Genomic DNA, 19,361 nt, shown 5'->3' with positions numbered 1-19,361 from the left:
GTCTAGCCTTCCTTCTGCCCAAATTTAGAATGTATAGATGTTTAAATGATAAAAAAGTATTTTCTTACAATTAGTCTATATTCAAAACATAGAGGGCTTACCTAGAACTCTATTCACTTATTGACCATAACTGTACCCATCTTCAAGCACTGACTTTATCTTTTGTATGAAATGACTACTCCATCTCTGTTTCCTTCACTGTTATGATCTTTGTACTCTTTAGTTTGTTATGTGACAAAAGAAACACTTCCTGAAGGTAATAATTTTGGATAGGCTTGCTCTCTAATCTTATTGCCAAAGACTTATTTTAACTTTGCGTTCTAAAAAATAAATTGATTTATGAAAAATGAGTTATGGAATAACAAAGATAAATTCAAAATTATATAATTATCTTGAAGAAGAAACATTACAATAGAGCAACAATTCATGTTGAAGCTAAGTATATTAACAAGCTTTTTTAATTTATTTTTTCCTTTTATGTACATTGGTGTCATGTACATGTGTGAATGGGTCAGATCTCCTGGAACAGCAAATCAGCATACTCTGGAAGAGCAGCCAGTGCTCTTAACTGCTGATTCATCTCTCCAATCCCATTTATTAATATTATAAAGACTACAAACCTATTTCTGAAATTAATCACTCTAGTATACAATATTTTCATGACCCCCATTATAATCTACATGAGAAGTGGCAACAGTTCACAAAGGGTTCATAGTAGACCATGTCATCCATAGATGTATAAAGGGTTTTGCCTTTATGAGGTACACAACTGATTTGATTATATAGGAACACATATAGTAATAATCTCTCAATTTTTCTAAATTTTCCTTTGTAATACACATGTCACATTCTCAGTAATTAGTTTAACCTGATATTGTGTCAGCACCACATAGAGCTTGCCATCAGCTGTGTATATGCAGTGACTAAACAGCAATTTTCTTTGGCATAATTTGGTCCAGTGATCCTCAGAGGATAAGCATGTGCTAAGAAACATATATGTTCAGTAACATCAGGAAAAGATTCTAATAATCCCTCACAGACTATCTGAGCCAGCTGGAGTGTTTTCTGTTTTCAAACACTGATAGCCATTCTTAAAAAATATGTTGAACAATGCAAATTGCCAAACTGGGTTTTGTGTATCTCATATATTTATGATATATGGAGATGGTGACATGTACAGTTTCTTCACTGGTCTATCCCAAGTACTTCAGACCATGCCTGGTACATGGGTCAGCTCTAAAAATATTGTTATACTCTAGTAATTACTGAAGTGTAATAATAAGAATAGCTTGGTGAATTTGCTGAAAGTTAAATCAGTGAGACCTGTACAAAGGGCATGTGTCTGGAAACTGTCAAGGAGGTTTGAAATATTTTCTCCATTTTTGAATTACTAAGCATGGAGGTTCCATTGGGTTTTCCCTAACAATCTGGGTTTTTACTGTATTATCTGGGTTGAGCTCTAACTTGAGATTTTTTTTCCTCTCCTCAGCAATCAGATCACACACTCAATCTACTATGCTTTCCTATGGATCATAAAGTGTAATATTCCCAGTTTTCTGATTTATTTATAGTCATTATACAAAGAAACACAATCCATTTCCTCCACCACTTACAGGATTTCACTAGAACCTTTTCCTCTCAACATATAAAGTATAAGAGATTAAGTCCAGGCTCATTCAGCCTTTGCTTATGAGTACATGGGCACATGCAGTTAGATCTCTTGATTCAGAACCAAGGTTAGAGGCAAAGAATCTTTGACTTGAAGAATTTACCATAATGTGTCTGTTTATGCAACTTAAAAATAGGAGTTGAACTGAGGTATTGGTTTCTTCAGTGTGTGCTAGTTGGCTCAGTTTTCCAATAGAGGCCCTTTGAGCTGAGAAGATATCTCTCTGCAATCCCAGCACTACCAATAATTTATGTTTAAGTTTCTAGTTTTGATGGACCAAACGTAGTGGACCTGCAGGTCAATCAAGGTTCTAACTAGGGGACAGGTTGAGCCTATGACAAAAGTTTTGACTAAACTTAATTTATACTTTAAAGTAGTTTGAGTATTTTCTGTAATTTGTATTCTTCCACAAAAATATTTCTTTTCTACGTATATAAAGAGTTTGTCCAAAATATTGAAGGAAGTCTGATGACATGGAGACTATATGACAAGTGTCTTAGTGTCCTAGACAAAGTGAAAGAAGAGGAGAAATTTGCTGATATATGGAAGTAATGCCTTGCTAATTTCTTGAAAACATCAACAAAAACAAAAGTAATGTTTGCTTAGACACATCAGGTTATTTATATATCACAGAATTATTTACTGACAACAAAATTGTCAATTGTTCACACACAAGAAAGACATTTTAAAAAGAGATATGTCATGGCGCTTCCTCTGACAATTACGAATAGTGCATCCTCAAGATCCAGCTACACTGCTCCTAGGCATATATCCAAAAGACTCTCAAGTATACAACAAGGACATTTGCTCAACCATGTTTGTAGCAGCTTTATTTGTATAGCCAGAAGCTGGAAGCAACCCAGACGCCCCTCAGTTGAGGAATGGATACAGAAATCATGGTACATTTACACAATGGAATATTACTCAGGAATTAAAAACAAGGAAATCATGAAATTTGCAGGTAAATGGTAGAAACTGGAAAGGATCATCATGAGTGAGGTATCCCAGAAGCACAAAGTGGGTATATACTCATTCATAAGTGGATATTAGATACATAATATAGGATAAACATACTAAAATATATACACCTAAAAAACTGATCAAGGAGGATGACTCTGGCTAAGATGCCCAATCCCCATTTAGAAAGGCAAAGAGGATGGACATCAGAAGAAGGATAAAGCAGGGAACAGGACAGGAGCCTACCACAGACAGCCTCTGAAAGGTTCTACCCTGCAGGGTATCAGAGCAGATGCTGAGACTCATAGCCAAACTGTGCGGAGTGCAGGGAATCTTATGAAAGAAGGGGGAAATAAAAGAGCTGGAGGAGACAGGAGCTCCACAAGGAGAGCAACAGAACCAAAAAAACCTAGGCACAGGGTCTTTTCTGAGACTGATACTCCAACCAAGGACCATTCATGGAGATAACCTAGAACCCCTGCACAGATGTAGCCCATGGCAATTCAGTGTCCAAGTGAAACATAGTAATGGAAACAGGGACTGTCTCTGACATGAACTGATTGGCCTGCTCTTGGATCACCTCCCCCTGAGGGGGAACAGCCTTACTAGGCTACAGATGAAGACAATGCAGTCCTCCTGATGGGACCTGATAGACTAGGGTCAGAAGGAAGGGGAGGAGGACTTCCCTGATCAGTGCACTTGAGGTAGGCCATGGGTAGAAAAGGGGGAGGAAAGGTGGCATTGGGAGGGAAAAAGGGTGGGAGCTACAGGGGGGAGACAAAGTGAATACACTGTAAATAATAAAAATTAAAAAATAAATTTAAATAAAAAGACATGTAGTGAGTCACAGTGATCCGTGCTTATAATCTCAGCATTTATACAGAAATTAAATTTGCCTTTTTAAAAAATGTTTGAAGTACATTCCTACTTTCCTTTTATTCTCATAAAACCATTAATATGATACAATTACTCAATTTCCATTCTTCATTTTTACAAATTAATGAGTAAAATTTATTGTTTTGAAATAAATTTTTTGTGTTCAGTCTTTCAGAGAAACTACCACATGTGAATGCCCTTCTCCTTAGGCAAATTTTCAGGATATTATACAAAATTGAGAAAAATTCGAAAGCAAATATGAAAATTGCTGATACTTTAGCTGCTTGCCTAGCACCAGTTATATTCTGGCTGGTTTAGAATTAGGACAGGATCTTGCCAAAAAGGTAATGAGACATATATTTTATGCTTAGGGTAAACAAGTCTTTACAAAGAGAAAGGGATAGAGGATTATCCTGATAGTCTGCTTTGTTTCTAAATAAATATACATTTGATTTATGTTCTTCTGAGGAAGAAGAATCATTGGTGCATTTTAAGTAATTAGAATTTAAATTGGTATTTGAATTTAATGATTCAGTCCTTGGTCAATTGTGATTTAAAATATTCTATCATTAAGCTAACCCACTGAGAGCAATTGTTGTGAAAAGACGAGAAAACATGGGTGAAGGGTTCAGTAATCAAGACTGGTTCATCACTAAGGAATTTGTGAACTTCTACTTGATGCCAAGGTGATTTCCTCAACTAAACAAAGCCAATATGGGTTGCTTTTAACAGATATGGTTGTTTTGAGGACTGGTTAGTGTGATTAAATATATCCTTGGCCTCTTGTTGGTAATTATGGTTGGTTTAAAGAAATTATGGTGTACAGACTGTATGGTATGCATCTTTCATATGTTATAATAAAATACCATGCTTATAGAGTATAGATAGCAAATGGTTATATTCATTCTCAGTATTATTAAATGACCAGTTGCTCTTGGACCAGTAAGGAGTACACTATAGGAAAGCATTACTCAGAAAATATTTTCTGAAAGGACAGGAGGAAAAGATAGGATCCCAAAGAACTGGCATTTCAGATCCATAATAATCCAGTTCTTGCCCAATAAGCCTTATTTCAAACACCTCTCAATATAACAAACCCGAAGATGAAGATGTTAATATTGCATCTGCCCTCAAGCAATCAGAGACTCATGACTGCTGCTGTTCAGTTGACTTTGCCAGTCTGTTCCTTTTCAGTCACCTAAGGGGAACATTCAGTAGGATGGTACCCACATTCAGAGGTACCCACATTCCCTGCTTGGTTGTGCCTTTCTATGAACATCCTTCCCCAACAGGCTTAGCCATGAGTAAGTCAAGTGGAACTAAAGTTATGCAGATTGACAGAATATAGCAGCCATTACAATGGGAAAATATCTAGAAATGATCCTCTTTTATAGAAATGCACTGATCTTAAAAACAACTTTTAAATTTCCAACATAAATATCCCCACTTCATCTTGTAACAGCTGAATCTTTTTCAGAATTTTGTACTACACGTTTTAGCCTCTAAGACTCTTATATCAAATTTAATTTACAACTATGAAAAATAACAGAGACCCTCTGTTTTTGTCACATTATTCTCATACATGGATCTGATAAATTTTCTGATTAAGATGCACTAAAAATATTCTGAGAGGACAGGATTTTAGTTTGTTATGAGACCTCACTGTATTGCCCACAAGGAAAGAAGGCTTCAGGTTCTATGAAGAATCTCTCTGACATTGAATGACATAAAGGAAAGAGAAAAACAGGATGACAGCTGTCTCAGTTGTATGATATGCCACTCAGAAAATGATGGATTGCCCCTAATTGCAACTGCTCTTCTTCTCAAAGATGAGGTTAGAGGTAAGTGTAGATGTTCTATTATTGTAACATTTTTTTTCACCATTGAACTTGTTTAATGCATCTATACAGAGAGTGAAAATCCTTAAGTATATAGAAGGAATACTTGTGGGGAACCATTGGTCTGCCATGCTGTTTTGTTGTTTTGATCTCAGCGGAAAGACATGGTTTCACCCTTCACTGGAGTCAGTGATAAGCTGCCAAGTTTATCTCCTTTTGTTTGAGACAGCAGGTGGGATGTTTTGTTAAGTTCAAACCTTTTGTTTATATAAGGATCACACAGACAGGGGGTCTAGGTAATGAAGTTTAACTTCCCTGTGAATTTATTCAGGTGCTTTTCCTCGGATGTAAAAGGGTGTTTCTTGGAATAAAGCAAGTGTGACTAGTTTTACAACTAGAGCCCTCTTGGAAAGATCTCATGTATTGTGTGTTGGCTTATTGATTTTTATTTCAATCTTCACTCCTGACTCAAGAGCCATTCGACTCTGCTGGCAGGCTCAGGCAAATAATTATAAAGTTGTGGCCAATACTTTAAGTAGTTCATTATAAATGAAAAACACTTTCTGGTTAAAAACTACATCTATACCTGAAGATCTCTAGTAGGGCAGGTCTCTGCATTCCTGATGCAGATAAAGTGGAAGAATTAAAGATTTCATCTGTTCCTCCTCAGGAGGAAAGTCCTACAGGTAAGGGTAAGCACTAAATAGTAATCAGATGAATGGAAGGATGACATCATTTCCTGATTTCACAAGATTGTAAATAGCATCCCAACAGGATTGTGGCCCACCCTTATATTAGTGTATGGGTAACCTACTTTGAAAACACTTTCATTAAAAATTTAAATATAAGCATACATACATGCATACATACGTAAACATGCACCCTCACACTTTTATGCATATATACAAAAGCATTCATGCATATTTTATACACACATGTTCGTATGTGTATGCATGACAGATATATTCCTAATTTAGCCCATGTTAGAATCCCAGAATATTTCCTGCTGAAATTCTCCCCTTTGCTTGCACTGGTCCCCAAGGAAATGTAAGATATCTTGGATACTGAAATTACTGTTTTTGAAAAGATCATTAAAAAGAATGGATTGATTCAAAAATCCCTCAAACATTCTGCAACATAAAGAACTATGCCACTGTCAATGAAGTTCAGTATCCATGAAAAATATATCTGACATTGAAGAGATGGAAGACACTGATGACAACAACTGTCACATTTAAATGATGTGCCCCTAAAAAATTGATGCAGGGCCCATAATTGTAACTCCTCCTCCTCTCAATGATGAGGTTAGAGGTAAGATATATGTTCTAGTGTCATAACTTTTTTTTTCACCATTGAACTTATTTAATGTTGCTAAACAAATGGTGAGAACCCTAAAGTTTAGACAGGGAATAATTATAAAGTTGTAGACAAAACTATAAGTAGTTCATTATATCTACACATCAACCCAGTACTACAGAAAATACTAGAAGGAAAACTCCAATCCAACAACATCAACTACACCCAAGAAAACACAAGATACACACAACTTCACAACAAGGAATTAAAAGAAAGCAAGCACTGAAACATAATAACACAATACCCTCCACAATAAAAGGAACTAACATTCACTTGTCGATATTATCTATCAACATCAATGGACTCAACTCTCCAGTAAAAAGACACAGATTAACAGAATGGTTGCAGAAACAGGATCCAACATTCTGCTGCATCCAAGACAATACCTCTGCAACAAATATAAACACTATTTCATAGTAAAGGGCTGTAAAAATGTTTTTCAAGCAAATGGACCCAGAAAACAAAATGGGGTAGCTATCCTAATATCTAATAAAATGGACTTTCAGCCAGTCAAACAAGATAAGCAGGAGCACTTCATTCTCATCAAAGGAAAAATCCACCAGATTTTTATACGAGAAAAAATAAAAGCCTTACCTGGGACTGCAATGTGGATACAAAGTGAATAAATTGTAATAAATAAATATATAAATTAAATTAAACTAAAACCTGAATAGTAATAATAATAGCCATTCCTAACTCCTAACTCGTAAGTCAAGAGAGTTTCTCCACAGGAAGTGTAGGACATAAAAATCCCGAATATCTATGCTACAAGTACAAGAGCACCTGAATTTGTAAATGAAACATTATTAAAGCTGAAATCACACATAGATCCCAATACCTTAACAGTGGAACACTTCAACACTCCATTCTCACCAAGGGACAGATCATCTAGATAGACGATAAATAGGGAAATAATGGCATTTACTGAGATCCTAAATCAAATGGACCTAATAGATGTCTACAGAACGTTTCACCCAAACTCAAAGGTATACCTTCTTTACAGCACTTCATGGATCTGTCTCAAAAACTGACCATATGGCTGGGCACTAAGCAAGCCTCAACAAATACAAGAAAATAGAAATATCTGACAATTATGGACTAAAGCTGGATCTCAACAACAGACATTTTAAAAAAGCCTACATACACATAGAAACTAAACAACTCTCTATTCAATAATTGCTGGATCAGGGAAGAAACGAAGAAAAGAAATTAGAGACTTCCTAAAAATTAATGAAAATGAAGGCACAACTTACCCAAACTTATGTGACACAATGAAAGCAATGCTAAGAGAAAAGTTCATATCACTAAGTGCCTTCAGAAAGAAGTTTGAGACATCTCATACAAGCAACTTATTGAAACACTTGAAAGCCCTAGGGAAAAAAAATAATGAAACAGACACCTCCAAGAAGAGTAGATGAATGGAAATAAACTCAGAGCTAAAATCAATTAATTAGGAACAAATAAAACAATTCAAAGAATTAATGAGGCCAAGAGCTGGTTCTTTGTGAAAAACAACAAAATAAACAAACCCTTATCCATACTAACTAAAAGACAGAGATAAACTATCCAACTATGCAAAATCAGAAATGAAAAGGGCCACATAACAACAGACACCTATTGTGCACACCAGGCAACTGCTCCACCAACTCAACCACATCCCCAGCCTTCACGTGTGGTCATTTCAGTGTCTGGGTAAAAGGGGCTCTGGAGACAAGGATGCCTGAGTTTGAATCTTGGCTTTGACACACACATAACAAGATGCTGGGCAAGTCATAACTCATTCCACCTGTAAAGTAGATCTCCAAGAGTGGAGGATTAAATGAGATAGCACATAAAAGCATGGAGGACCAAAACCAGCCCCCAACCGATCCCAGTGACTCAGTTCTCTGGTCTTCTGGTTTATAAGCCTAGCCTTTAATGGCAGAGCAATTTTGCTAGCCCAGCAAATTAGTTGTCTGTGATTCATCTGGTTTCTAATTGCTCTCATTACCCAACCCAGCAATACTAGCTGCTCCAACAAGGTCACCCTACCAATATTCAGACAGGCTTCATTCGAAATTCCATCCTACACTTCCTGTGGAGAAACTCTCTTGACTTACGAGTTAGGAGTTAGGAGTTAGGAATGGCTATTATTATTACTATTAAGGTTTTAGTTTAATTTAATTTAATTTATATATTTATTTATTACAATTTATTCACTTTGTATCCACATTGCAGTCCCAGGTAAGGCTTTTATTTATTCTCGTATTATTTGAACAGCTACTCTGGGTCAGGAATTACTGTTAGCAACTTGAACTCACAGGGACCTAACAAAACCAAGCAGATTAAAAATGTTCTTACTGCAGCCTGGTGAAACTGAGGCACAGAAGAATGTAATCTTCCCCAGATCACCTGACAATGTGACCAGGAGTCAGATGGGCACTCAGGGGGTCCTACATCAAGGACTCTCCGCTCTTGAAAAGGGTTGCAGAGAAGGCATTTTAGGGGTCGTGGTAGTCGCTCACAGCGGTGTACAAATGGCACAGTGGCACTGTGGGAGTGTCAGGAGCCAAACTGTTCTTTCTGTCACTGGGGATGGAGGGCAGCTCAAAAGTGCTCAGGTCGGCTTGACCTCCATGTGTTGTGGGGTTGTGGGTGCGGTGTAGGTAGGATGGGTACACCGGGACGCAGGCTCAAGGCGAAGAGCAAAGATCTGGGCCCCTCCGCCTGCGACCAGTGGAGCAGCCCCTGAGGCCCACTGCCCCTGCAGAAAACATGAGGAACGGAGACAACCGGAGCAAAAACCCTGCCTTGTGGCCCCTTACCAGGGTCGGAAGGTCGGGAGGCCTGAGCAGGCGATTCGCAGACTCTGGTCAGCTGATGTCAACAGGCTCCGGCAGGTGCGGAGTGACAGTGGAAGTCGAGAGGGATTGGCGGATGGATTGCAGAAGTGCCCAGGGCGCCTGCGCGGCTGCCGGGCTGGTGGGCACAGGTGCAGCATGCATTGGGGGCAGTGAAATAAGTGGCTCTAGAGAGGCTGCAGCAAGTCAGCGCTGGGCCTGCTTAGGGAACTGGGTGGGAGTCCTACTCCTTTCGTTAAGGAGGAAAAATATACACATACACATATAGACATACACACACATATACATACATATATACATATATACATATGTTTATACATACATATATACACATATACATGTATACACATATATATACTTATACATATACACATATATACACATATACATACATGCATATATACATACCTACAACATATATACATATACACATACATACACATATACATACATATTTACACATATATACATATGTATGCACACACACACACACACACACACACACATATATATATATATATATATATATATATATATATATATACACACACACACATATGAATATCTGGGGACACTCAGCACGCTACCTGCAGCACTTAAGCCTAGAAACGCGGAAGGTAAGGCCAGGGAGATGGCTCAGTGCTTAAGACATGTACCTGAGGTTAGCTCCCAGCACCCATGTCAGGCAGCTGAGGAAAGCCTGTAGTTCCAGCTATAGCTGGGATACAAAGTGAATAAAGTGTAATGGATATAAAAATAAAAATTATAAATAAATAAAAATATGTGCTTCTGGGTCCAACTCTTGCTCTCTCACCAAGCAGACTATGTAGGCTTTAGATATGGACACCTGAGCCAATTGGGGCACATTGGGTTACCACCCATAAACAATGACATTATAGTCTACAAGAGGAAATTGAAACATGTTTCTGATCTACCAGTGCCTATCAAAGCAGACACAAAAGACAATGGATCCATATCCTCAGGCTAAAGCAAAACTGTGTTGCTTCCACTCAAAAGCTTGGAGCCTTTTGGTACTTTCTATAGAGTTGATGATAGCTATGACAGGGACTCTTTCTACTCTGCTGTGTTCATCTGTATAAAGTCCCCTCAGGATTGGGAGGAAGCGGTGTAGTTTCCTTTGTGCCAAATGACCTTCTAGTCTCTTCATGATCTCTTGCTTTCAAATGAATGTGGCAAACTTCTGTCCCACGTCCAGGTCTCTATATGGGACATCAGGATGGCTAGCAAATAGATCCTATGTCCCTGGTCCTTTCAGAAGATCCCTGCATGACTACATGTCCTACAACAGACCATCTTTTCTCTTCATTCTTTCAGCCCTAATTTACACCAGCTTTCTGCAAGATTGCTAAGTCCCTCAGATATAGCTACTATCCACTGAGGACTGGGATCAGCAGGGCCAGTGGTGCTACCAACTTTGATAGACATGTATATGTGGTCTGTTCTGCTAATCACCATTATTCCCTTTTTTCACTGCTCCCAGAAAACACACAGCACCACACCCTAATCTAACTGGCTCCCTAGCATCACACAGTACTAGTATAAGGGCTTATCCTCCCATTTTCCAGATGGAGAAGTTGAGGCTCTGAGTCAAGATGAGTTTTCCTTTCAAATCTTTACAGAATGTGTTTGAAAATACTCTACAAGAAGTAAAAATAGATAGATAGATAGATAGATAGATAGATAGATAGATAGATAGATAACCTATCAAGGTCTTTCCATACATACTAAATGCTTGGTTGGGGCTGGCTTGTTCTGGATTCTCCTCAGATCCTGTGTTCCTACAAACTAGTTATGTTATTGTCTCTTCTTTCCTCTCTCTGTTGCCTCAGCTCTGTGCCAGGCCCAAGCCACCTGGGTTCTCTTCCAAACCACCACTATCAAACTGCAGGAACCCAGAGATAACCCACAGGTGGGACACCAGGATGGGTGCTGTGGGGCAGAATGGGTAGGAAGAACCAACACAATCCAACCATTAAAGAACCAGGGATGTGGGGAGTTTGGCTCAAGGGAAGACTGGCTGGGATGCTGCATGCAGGGGTGGGGTGGGGATGAGAGTAGAGGTGTGGTTGGTATCAAGCAGAGCACTCTTTCCTTCCACATTCCTCCCTGTTTGTTCTTCAGCATATTTTCTGTGTTTATGAGAATACTCATTAAACAAAGAGGTGTTTGCCTTTGGCAGGTCTGAGCAGATTCCAAACTCTAGGAGAAAGCCATTTTGTGCTGATCAAGTATATTGGTGTTGGGGAGAAAACTCACAGTGCTGTCAGAAACTGCCCTCGATGATCACTCTGGATGGCAGCACAGGCTCTGTCATCTATCTGATGCCAGCAGCTCGGGGATGTCTGTCCTACCAGCCTGGTCAGACTTTAGAATTGGGGCCAGGAGCAGCTGCAGTGTCTCACGCCCTATGGTGTGCGTCATCCTGCAATTGGTTTGTGAATGGGCAGTGACCCTTTTGGGACAGTGGTGTAGAATAGAATGTCCTTCCTATTGAAAAGGGCAACGCAGGGAAGACAAAAACAGGGAAGGGTTTTGCACTTGGTAGATTCTAGGCCCTGATACCCTCCAGAGTGCCAAAGTACCAATCTCAAAGAGAATGGGTTGGAAGGGACAATTTGGCCACTGAAGAGGAAGCTGTCACCTCACAATCTTCTGTCTTTTGCCTGAGTGAGGTGGCCAGTTGAGGGTGCTGCATTGGTGGATTTCAAGGAGTTGTGTTTGTGTGTGTGTGTGAGTGCATGTGTTAGAGAGAAAAACACACACAGAGAGAGTACTCCATGGGCCTGGGTCGTGTTGAGCACCTAGGATGATGTATGTGTTAGGGGTATCTAAGTGATCCCAGTCTGTGTAACTCACAGTAAAATGAATGGGTATGTCTGTGAGGGATGGGATTCAGCGTTATCTTTTGGGAAGTCCTGGGTGTTCATTTCTTCAGGAATCTGGGGTTTAGACGGGTCAAGTTCAGCAACAGTGCATGGTTCTCTCAGATGATTGTAATTTTTTTTTTTTTAGTGGTGCCCTTGATCAAGGGGGTACCCAGGAGCAGGCTGAGCTGATGTCTGTGGATTCAGTTGGGAATCTTTGCATTTGAGAGGCGAGGCATGGGTTTGGTTTCTGGAAGAAGGAAAGAGTACATGGCACTGATCTTGGTGTCCACAGAGAAGGTGAGAGTGCAGAAAGCATGGGCACTGGAGTCCTGGGTCCATTCGACCCCAACTGTCCCAGGAATACTGAAGCTCCCTTATGGGTAGCAGGAGGGATCCGATGTTTGGCTGCTGCAGTGGGGGTTCCTGGGATTCCTCACTGGCTGGGATGTGCAGAAAGTGCAGTGGCTCCACAGTTTGAGACTCTCAGACTCAGGAGATGGCCATGGGGGGCCTGGGTCCAATTGGCCTCAACTCACAGGATGTCCCATCTTATCTGGGAAGCCCAATGTCGATGCTTGGATCCAGCTGTCTGTCCACTCACCGGTTTCTCAGTTTCAGATCCTCTGGCCCTCTAATACAGTACACATTTATTACCTCCACCTTGGATCTCTCCACCCCCAACACACACACACCACACACACTTTGATGAATTTCAATAGGAATTGAAGACTGCAAGTCTAGCTCCTGAGGCAGGTGGAGATTTACAGTGAAAATGTATCTTCTAGATCATCATGTATGATCTAAAAGATACATTTACAAGATTCATCAATGCCACAATTCTCTCACATATCAAGGGCAGAGATCACAAATACAGAAAACATCAAAGAAATGTCACCATTCAGCACTGTGTTTGCAGTTCTTAGATGAACAGCTAGTACAAATAAGGCTGCTTTTGCTTCTGTGCATGTTGGCTCAAGAAAGGGCAAGGAGGAGTTCATTTCTCCTACCCAAGACAGCAAGATCAAGAATAGAGAATTCTATTTTTTGAAAAAAAAAATGAATTCATTTTTAATTTATGTGCATCGATGTTTTGCCTGCTTGTATTCTGTGTGAAGGTGTAGGACCCTGGAGTTATAAGCAGCTGTGATCTGCCTGTGGTTGCTGGGAATTGAACTAGTTCCTCTGGAAGAGCAGTCACTGCTCCTAACCACTGAGCCAGCACTCCATCCCTGAGAATGACACTTCTTAAATCTCTATCTTTCATTTATATGGATATTTAGTGGTCATGTGTCTGTGTGCAAACAAAGGCCAAAGAAGGCACCAGATCCCTTGGGAAAGCAGTTACACCGTGTGATTAGCTAGTAGGTGATTTCTGAAATGGAGCCTGTCTTCTGTGTCAACACCCAGTGCTGTTAACTCCTTTGCTCTTTTATTCAAAACTTATTTTTACAGATTTTAAAACATATTACATCATTTGTCCCTTTCTCCATGTCTTTCCAAATTCTCTTCTTCCAATGTCTTAAAAAACAATGAGTGAGGGGGCAAGATGGCGGAGCCGGGAGGACTCTCATTCTGAGCAACAAACAGCACAGCAGGATCAGCACAGTGACCAGCAATCAGAACTCTCGGCCATAAAACACAGTCATTGTGTTTCCCAGGTGAGAGGATACCCCACGGTGGGGGATTCAATCAGCTTTTAACCCACCCGGCTAAACCGCGGAAGAGATCCAGATTCCGCCAGATGCTTGGCTGCCGGCCGCCAGCCCCAGCCCCAGCCCAGAGCCACAAGCCAGTGTCTCTGGTCACGGTCCCAGACTGAACCTTGGGCACCACACTATCAGAGACTGGAATTTTCAGTCGAGAGATAACCCCAGGGTACAGGAAACGATTGGGACCGGCCTTAGGTCACCCAGACATCCCCTGGAAAAGACTCGTGCGGGTTCCACGGCACCCCAGGAGCCAGCCCGGAGCCAGAGCCGGGGACCCAGGTTCCAGCACAGAGCCCTGCCTGCCTGCGCGCCTGATTCGCTGCCGGAGATAGAAACGGCGGGTCTGATCTCAGAGCACTCACCTCACCCCCAACCTGAAAAGGTCCCCGGAAAATTACCCAGCTTAGGGAGCCACTCAGGCTCCCAAAAGCCGAAAAGGCAGACACAGGCAGTTTCTGCGCACCAGACAGCTGGCAGAGACTGAGCCAGCCGCCATCACACAGCTGTGCTCCAGGCACAGGCAATTTCTGCGGCCAGCCAGCTGGCGGACACTGAGCAGGGCAAAAAAAGACACTAGGAGTCCATGTCTCCAGAGAATCCACGGGGAAGGAAGGAAACTGTACTGATCTAAATCACCCAATCCTTCCCTAGAAAAAGTCTAGCAGTCTAGTGGGGCCAAGGCGCCAGCACTCAGCTGTGCTCCAGACACAAGCACAAACAGTTGAGGCGCGCCTGATGTCCAACTGGGTCACAGCAGCTGATCATTAAATTTGCAACAAGAAACCCAGAAACAGGGCAGCTGCCCTCAGGACTTCCCTGGGTGAGAGGAGAACCCTCTCGACTAACAAAGACCACAGTTACCACTCAGGTCTATATCCCTGAGGTGAGCAACTCCTGAAAAAACACCAGCCATCCAGGGACTATACCCAAAAAGCTGAAAAGACATCCTTCAGGAAAAACCAGCTTTCTGCAAAGGGGATTCTCTCCACCACAGGATCCCCAGGAACCACCAGAAAATAACCCCAAACACCTAAGATAACACAATGGGTAGACGCCAGCGTAAAAGCTCAAGCAACAAAAGACAGAGCAATATGGCATCTCCAGAACCCAGTTACCCAGGGGCAAGTAGCCCTGGACACCCCACCATAACTGAAATCCAAGAAGATGACCTAACAAGTATGCTCATGAAGATGATAACAGAGGAAACAAATAAGATTCGTAAAGACATAGAGGAAGACAAACTCAAACAGAATATTGCCATCCGTAAAGAAATAGAGGAAGCTGCAGCCAAACAGTTTATGGTCTTTAGAAAGGAAATGCTTAAAACACTGAATGAAATGATAGAAACAGAGTTGAAGGAACTAAAAGAAAAACAGGAAAGTACAATCAGACAGGTGAAGGAAGTAAACAAAACAACCCAAGACCTGAAGATAGAATTGGAAAAATTAAAGAAAACACAAATGGAAGAAATAATGGAAAGGAAGAATCTAGGGAAGAAAACAGGAACTACAGAGGTAAGCATAATCAACAGACTACAAGAGATGGAAGAAAGAATCTCAGGTGTAGAAGATACAATGGAAGAAATCGATGTATCTGTCAAAGAAAATGTTAAATCCGAAAAATTCCTGACAGAGACCTCCAAGAAATGCAAGACAATATGAAAAGACAAAACCTAAGAATAATAGGTATAGAGGAAAAAGAAGACTCTGTTCTCCAAGGCCCAGAAAATATTTTCAACAAAATCATTGAAGAAAATTTCCCCAAGCTAAAGGAGAGGCCAATTAGAATACATGAGGCCTACAGAACACCGAACAAACTTGACCAGAAAAGAAAATCCTCCCACCACATAATAATCAAAACAGTAAGTATACAGAACAAAGAAAAAATACTAAAAGCTGCAAGGGAAAAAGGCCAAGTAACATATAATGGCAAACCCATTAGAATCACACCTGACTTTTCAACAGAGACTATGAAAGCCAGAAGGGCCTGGACGGATATCATGCAGACCCTAAGAGAACACAGATGTCAGCCCAGGCTACTATACCCAGCAAAACTCTCAGTCCTCATAGATGGAGAAAACAAGATATTCAATGACAAAAACAAATTTCAACAATACCTACAAACAAATCCAGCATTACAGAAGACACTGGAAGGGAAAATACAACCCAAGAAAGCTAGCTACATTCAAGAAAACACAGGAAATAAATAACCTCACTTCAGTAAAACAAAAAGCAACCAAGCACACAACCTGATGACCACAGCCAACATCAAAATCAAGAGATCTAACAGCCTCTGGTCATTAATCTCTCTCAACATCAATGGACTCAACTCTCCAATAAAAAGGCACAGATTAACAGAATGGATACGTAAACAAAACCCAGCAATCTGTTGCATACAAGAAACACACCTAAGACACAAAGATAGACATTACCTGAGGATAAAGGGTTGGAAGACGACTTTCCAAGCAAACGGACCCATGAAGCAAGCAGGAGTAGCCATTCTAATATCTGATAAAATAGACTTTCAACCAAAATTAATAAAAAGAGATGGGGAAGGACACTTCATACTCATCAAGGGAAAATTCCACCAGGAAGACATCACAATCCTGAACATCTATGCCCCAAATACAAGGGCACCCACATTTGTGAAAGAAACATTGATAAAATTTAAAGCACATATAGATCCACACACATTAATAGTGGGAGACTTCAACACCCCACTCTCAACAAAGGACAGGTCAACAAAACAGAAATTAAACAAAGAAACAATGTCTCTGACAGAGGTCATGAATCAAATGGACCTAACAGACATTTACAGAACTTTACACCCAAACACAAAAGAATTTACCTTCTTCTCAGCACCTCATGGAACCTTCTCCAAAATAGACCACATAGTGGGTCACAAAGCAAGCCTCAACAGATACAAGAAGATTGAAATAATCCCATGTATCTTGTCTGATCACCATGGAATAAAGCTGGACCTCAACAATAACAGAAATAACAAAAAGCCTACACACACATGGAAACTGAACAACTTGTTACTAAATGACAGCTGGATTAGGGAAGAAATAAAGAAAGAAATTAAAGTCTTTCTAGAAATCAATAAAAATGAAGACACAACATACCCGAACTTGTGGGACACAATGAAATCAGCGCTAAGAGGAAAGTTCATAGCACTAAGTGCCTTCAAGAAGAAATTCGAGACAGCTCATTCAAGCACCCTAATGGCTCACTTAAAAACCCTAGAAAAAGAAGACGCAGACACACCAAGAAGGAGTAGACGGCTGGAAATAATCAAACTCAGGGCTGAAATCAATCAATTGGAAACAAATAAAACAATTCAAAGAATCAATGAAACCAAGAGCTGGTTCTTTGAGAAAATCAACAAGATTGACAAACCCTTAGCCAGGCTAACTAAAAGGCAGAGAGACACCACCCAAATCAACAAAATCAGAAATGAAAAGGGGGATATAACTACAGACACTGAGGAAATCCAAACAATCATTAGGACTTCCTTCCAAAGTCTATATGCCACAAAATTTGAAAATCTAAATGAAATGGACAATTTTCTTGATCGATTTGACTTACCAAAGCTGAACCCGGACCAGGTAAATCAACTAAATAGACCTATATCCCCCAAAGAAATAGAAGCGGTCATCAAAAGTCTCCCATCCAAAAAAAGCCCAGGACCAGATGGCTTCAGCGCAGAATTCTACTAGACCTTCAAAGAAGAGCTAACGCCAATTCTCTTCAAACTATTCCACAAAATAGAAACAGAAGGAATATTACCAAATTCATTCTATGAAGCCACAGTCAGCTTGGTACCTAAACCTCACAAAGACTCAACAAAGAAAGAGAATTTCAGGCCAATCTCCCTTATGAACATTGATGCAAAAATACTTAATAAAATACTTGCAAACCGAATCCAAGAACACATCAAAGATATTATCCACTATGACCAAGTAGGCTTCATCCCAGGTATGCAGGGGTGGTTCAATATACGGAAATCCATCAATGTGATCCACCATATTAACAAACTGAAAGAAAAAAACCACATGATAATCTCCCTAGATACTGAAAAAGCATTTGACAAAATCCAACATCCATTCATGTTCAGTATTGGAGAGATCAGGGATACAAGGCACGTATCTAAACATAGTAATGACGATATACAGCAAGCCTATAGCCAACATCAAACTGAACGGAGAGAAACTTAAAGCAATCCCACTGAAATCAGGGACAAGACAAGGCTGCCCACTCTCTCCATATCTCTTCAACATAGTGCTAAAAGTCCTTGCTAGAGCAATAAGACAGTTGAAGGAGATCAAGGGGATACAAATTGGAAAGGAAGAAGTCAAATTATCACTATTTGCAGATGATATGATAGTATACGTGAGTGACCCCAAAAACTCTACCAGGGAACTCCTACAGCTGATAAACACCTTCAGCAAAGTGGCCGGATAAAAAATTAACTCAAAAACATCAGTAGCCCTCCTGTATACAAAAGACAAAAGGGCTGAGAAAGAAATTAAGGAAACAACACCCTTCACAATAGGCACAAATGACATAAGGTACCTCGGAGTAACCCTAACCAAGGAAGTCAAAGACTTGTATGAAAAAAATTTGAAATCTCTGAAGAAAGTATTAGAAGAAGATATGAGAAGATGGAAAGATCTCCCATGCTCATGGCTTGGTAGGATTAACATAGTAAAAATGGCCATCTTACCAAAAGCAATCTACAGATTCAATGCAATGCCCATCAAATTACCAACACAATTCTTTACAGACCTGGAAAGAAAAATTCTCAACTTCATATGGAATAACAAGAAACCCAGAATTGCTAAAACAAACCTCTACAATAAAAGATCTTCCGGAGGTATCTCCCTCCCTGATCTTAAGTTGTACTATAGAGCAACAGTTTTAAAAACTGCATGGTACTGGCATAGAAACAGAATGGTGGATCAATGGAACCGAACAGAGGACCCAGAAATAAACCCACACACTTATGGACACCTGATCTTTGACAAAGACGCCAAAACCATACAATGGAAAAAAGATAGCATCTTCAACAAATGGTGCTGGTCTAACTGGATGTCTACATGTAGAAAAATGAAAATAGATCCATACTTGTCACCCTGCACAAAACTGAAGTCCAAGTGGATCAAAGACCTCAACATAAAACCAGACACATTGAATCGGCTTGAAAAAAAAGTGGGAAATACCCTAGAA

At 40.2% G+C, this 19,361-nt stretch overlaps 1 pseudogene; it reads right to left on the bottom strand.

Annotated features, from left to right (window-relative positions):
- Positions 1 to 9,282: 9,282 nt before the first annotated feature.
- The window catches only part of LOC110555523 (zinc finger protein ZFP2-like), a 31,825-nt pseudogene continuing 21,746 nt past the window's right edge, over positions 9,283 to 19,361 (bottom strand).

This window comes from Meriones unguiculatus, chromosome 6 (genome assembly GCF_030254825.1).
Source record: "Meriones unguiculatus strain TT.TT164.6M chromosome 6, Bangor_MerUng_6.1, whole genome shotgun sequence".
NCBI lineage: Eukaryota > Metazoa > Chordata > Mammalia > Rodentia > Muridae > Meriones > Meriones unguiculatus.
Note: the sequence above shows the minus strand (reverse complement) of the source record. Positions and strands in the feature narration are given on the sequence as shown.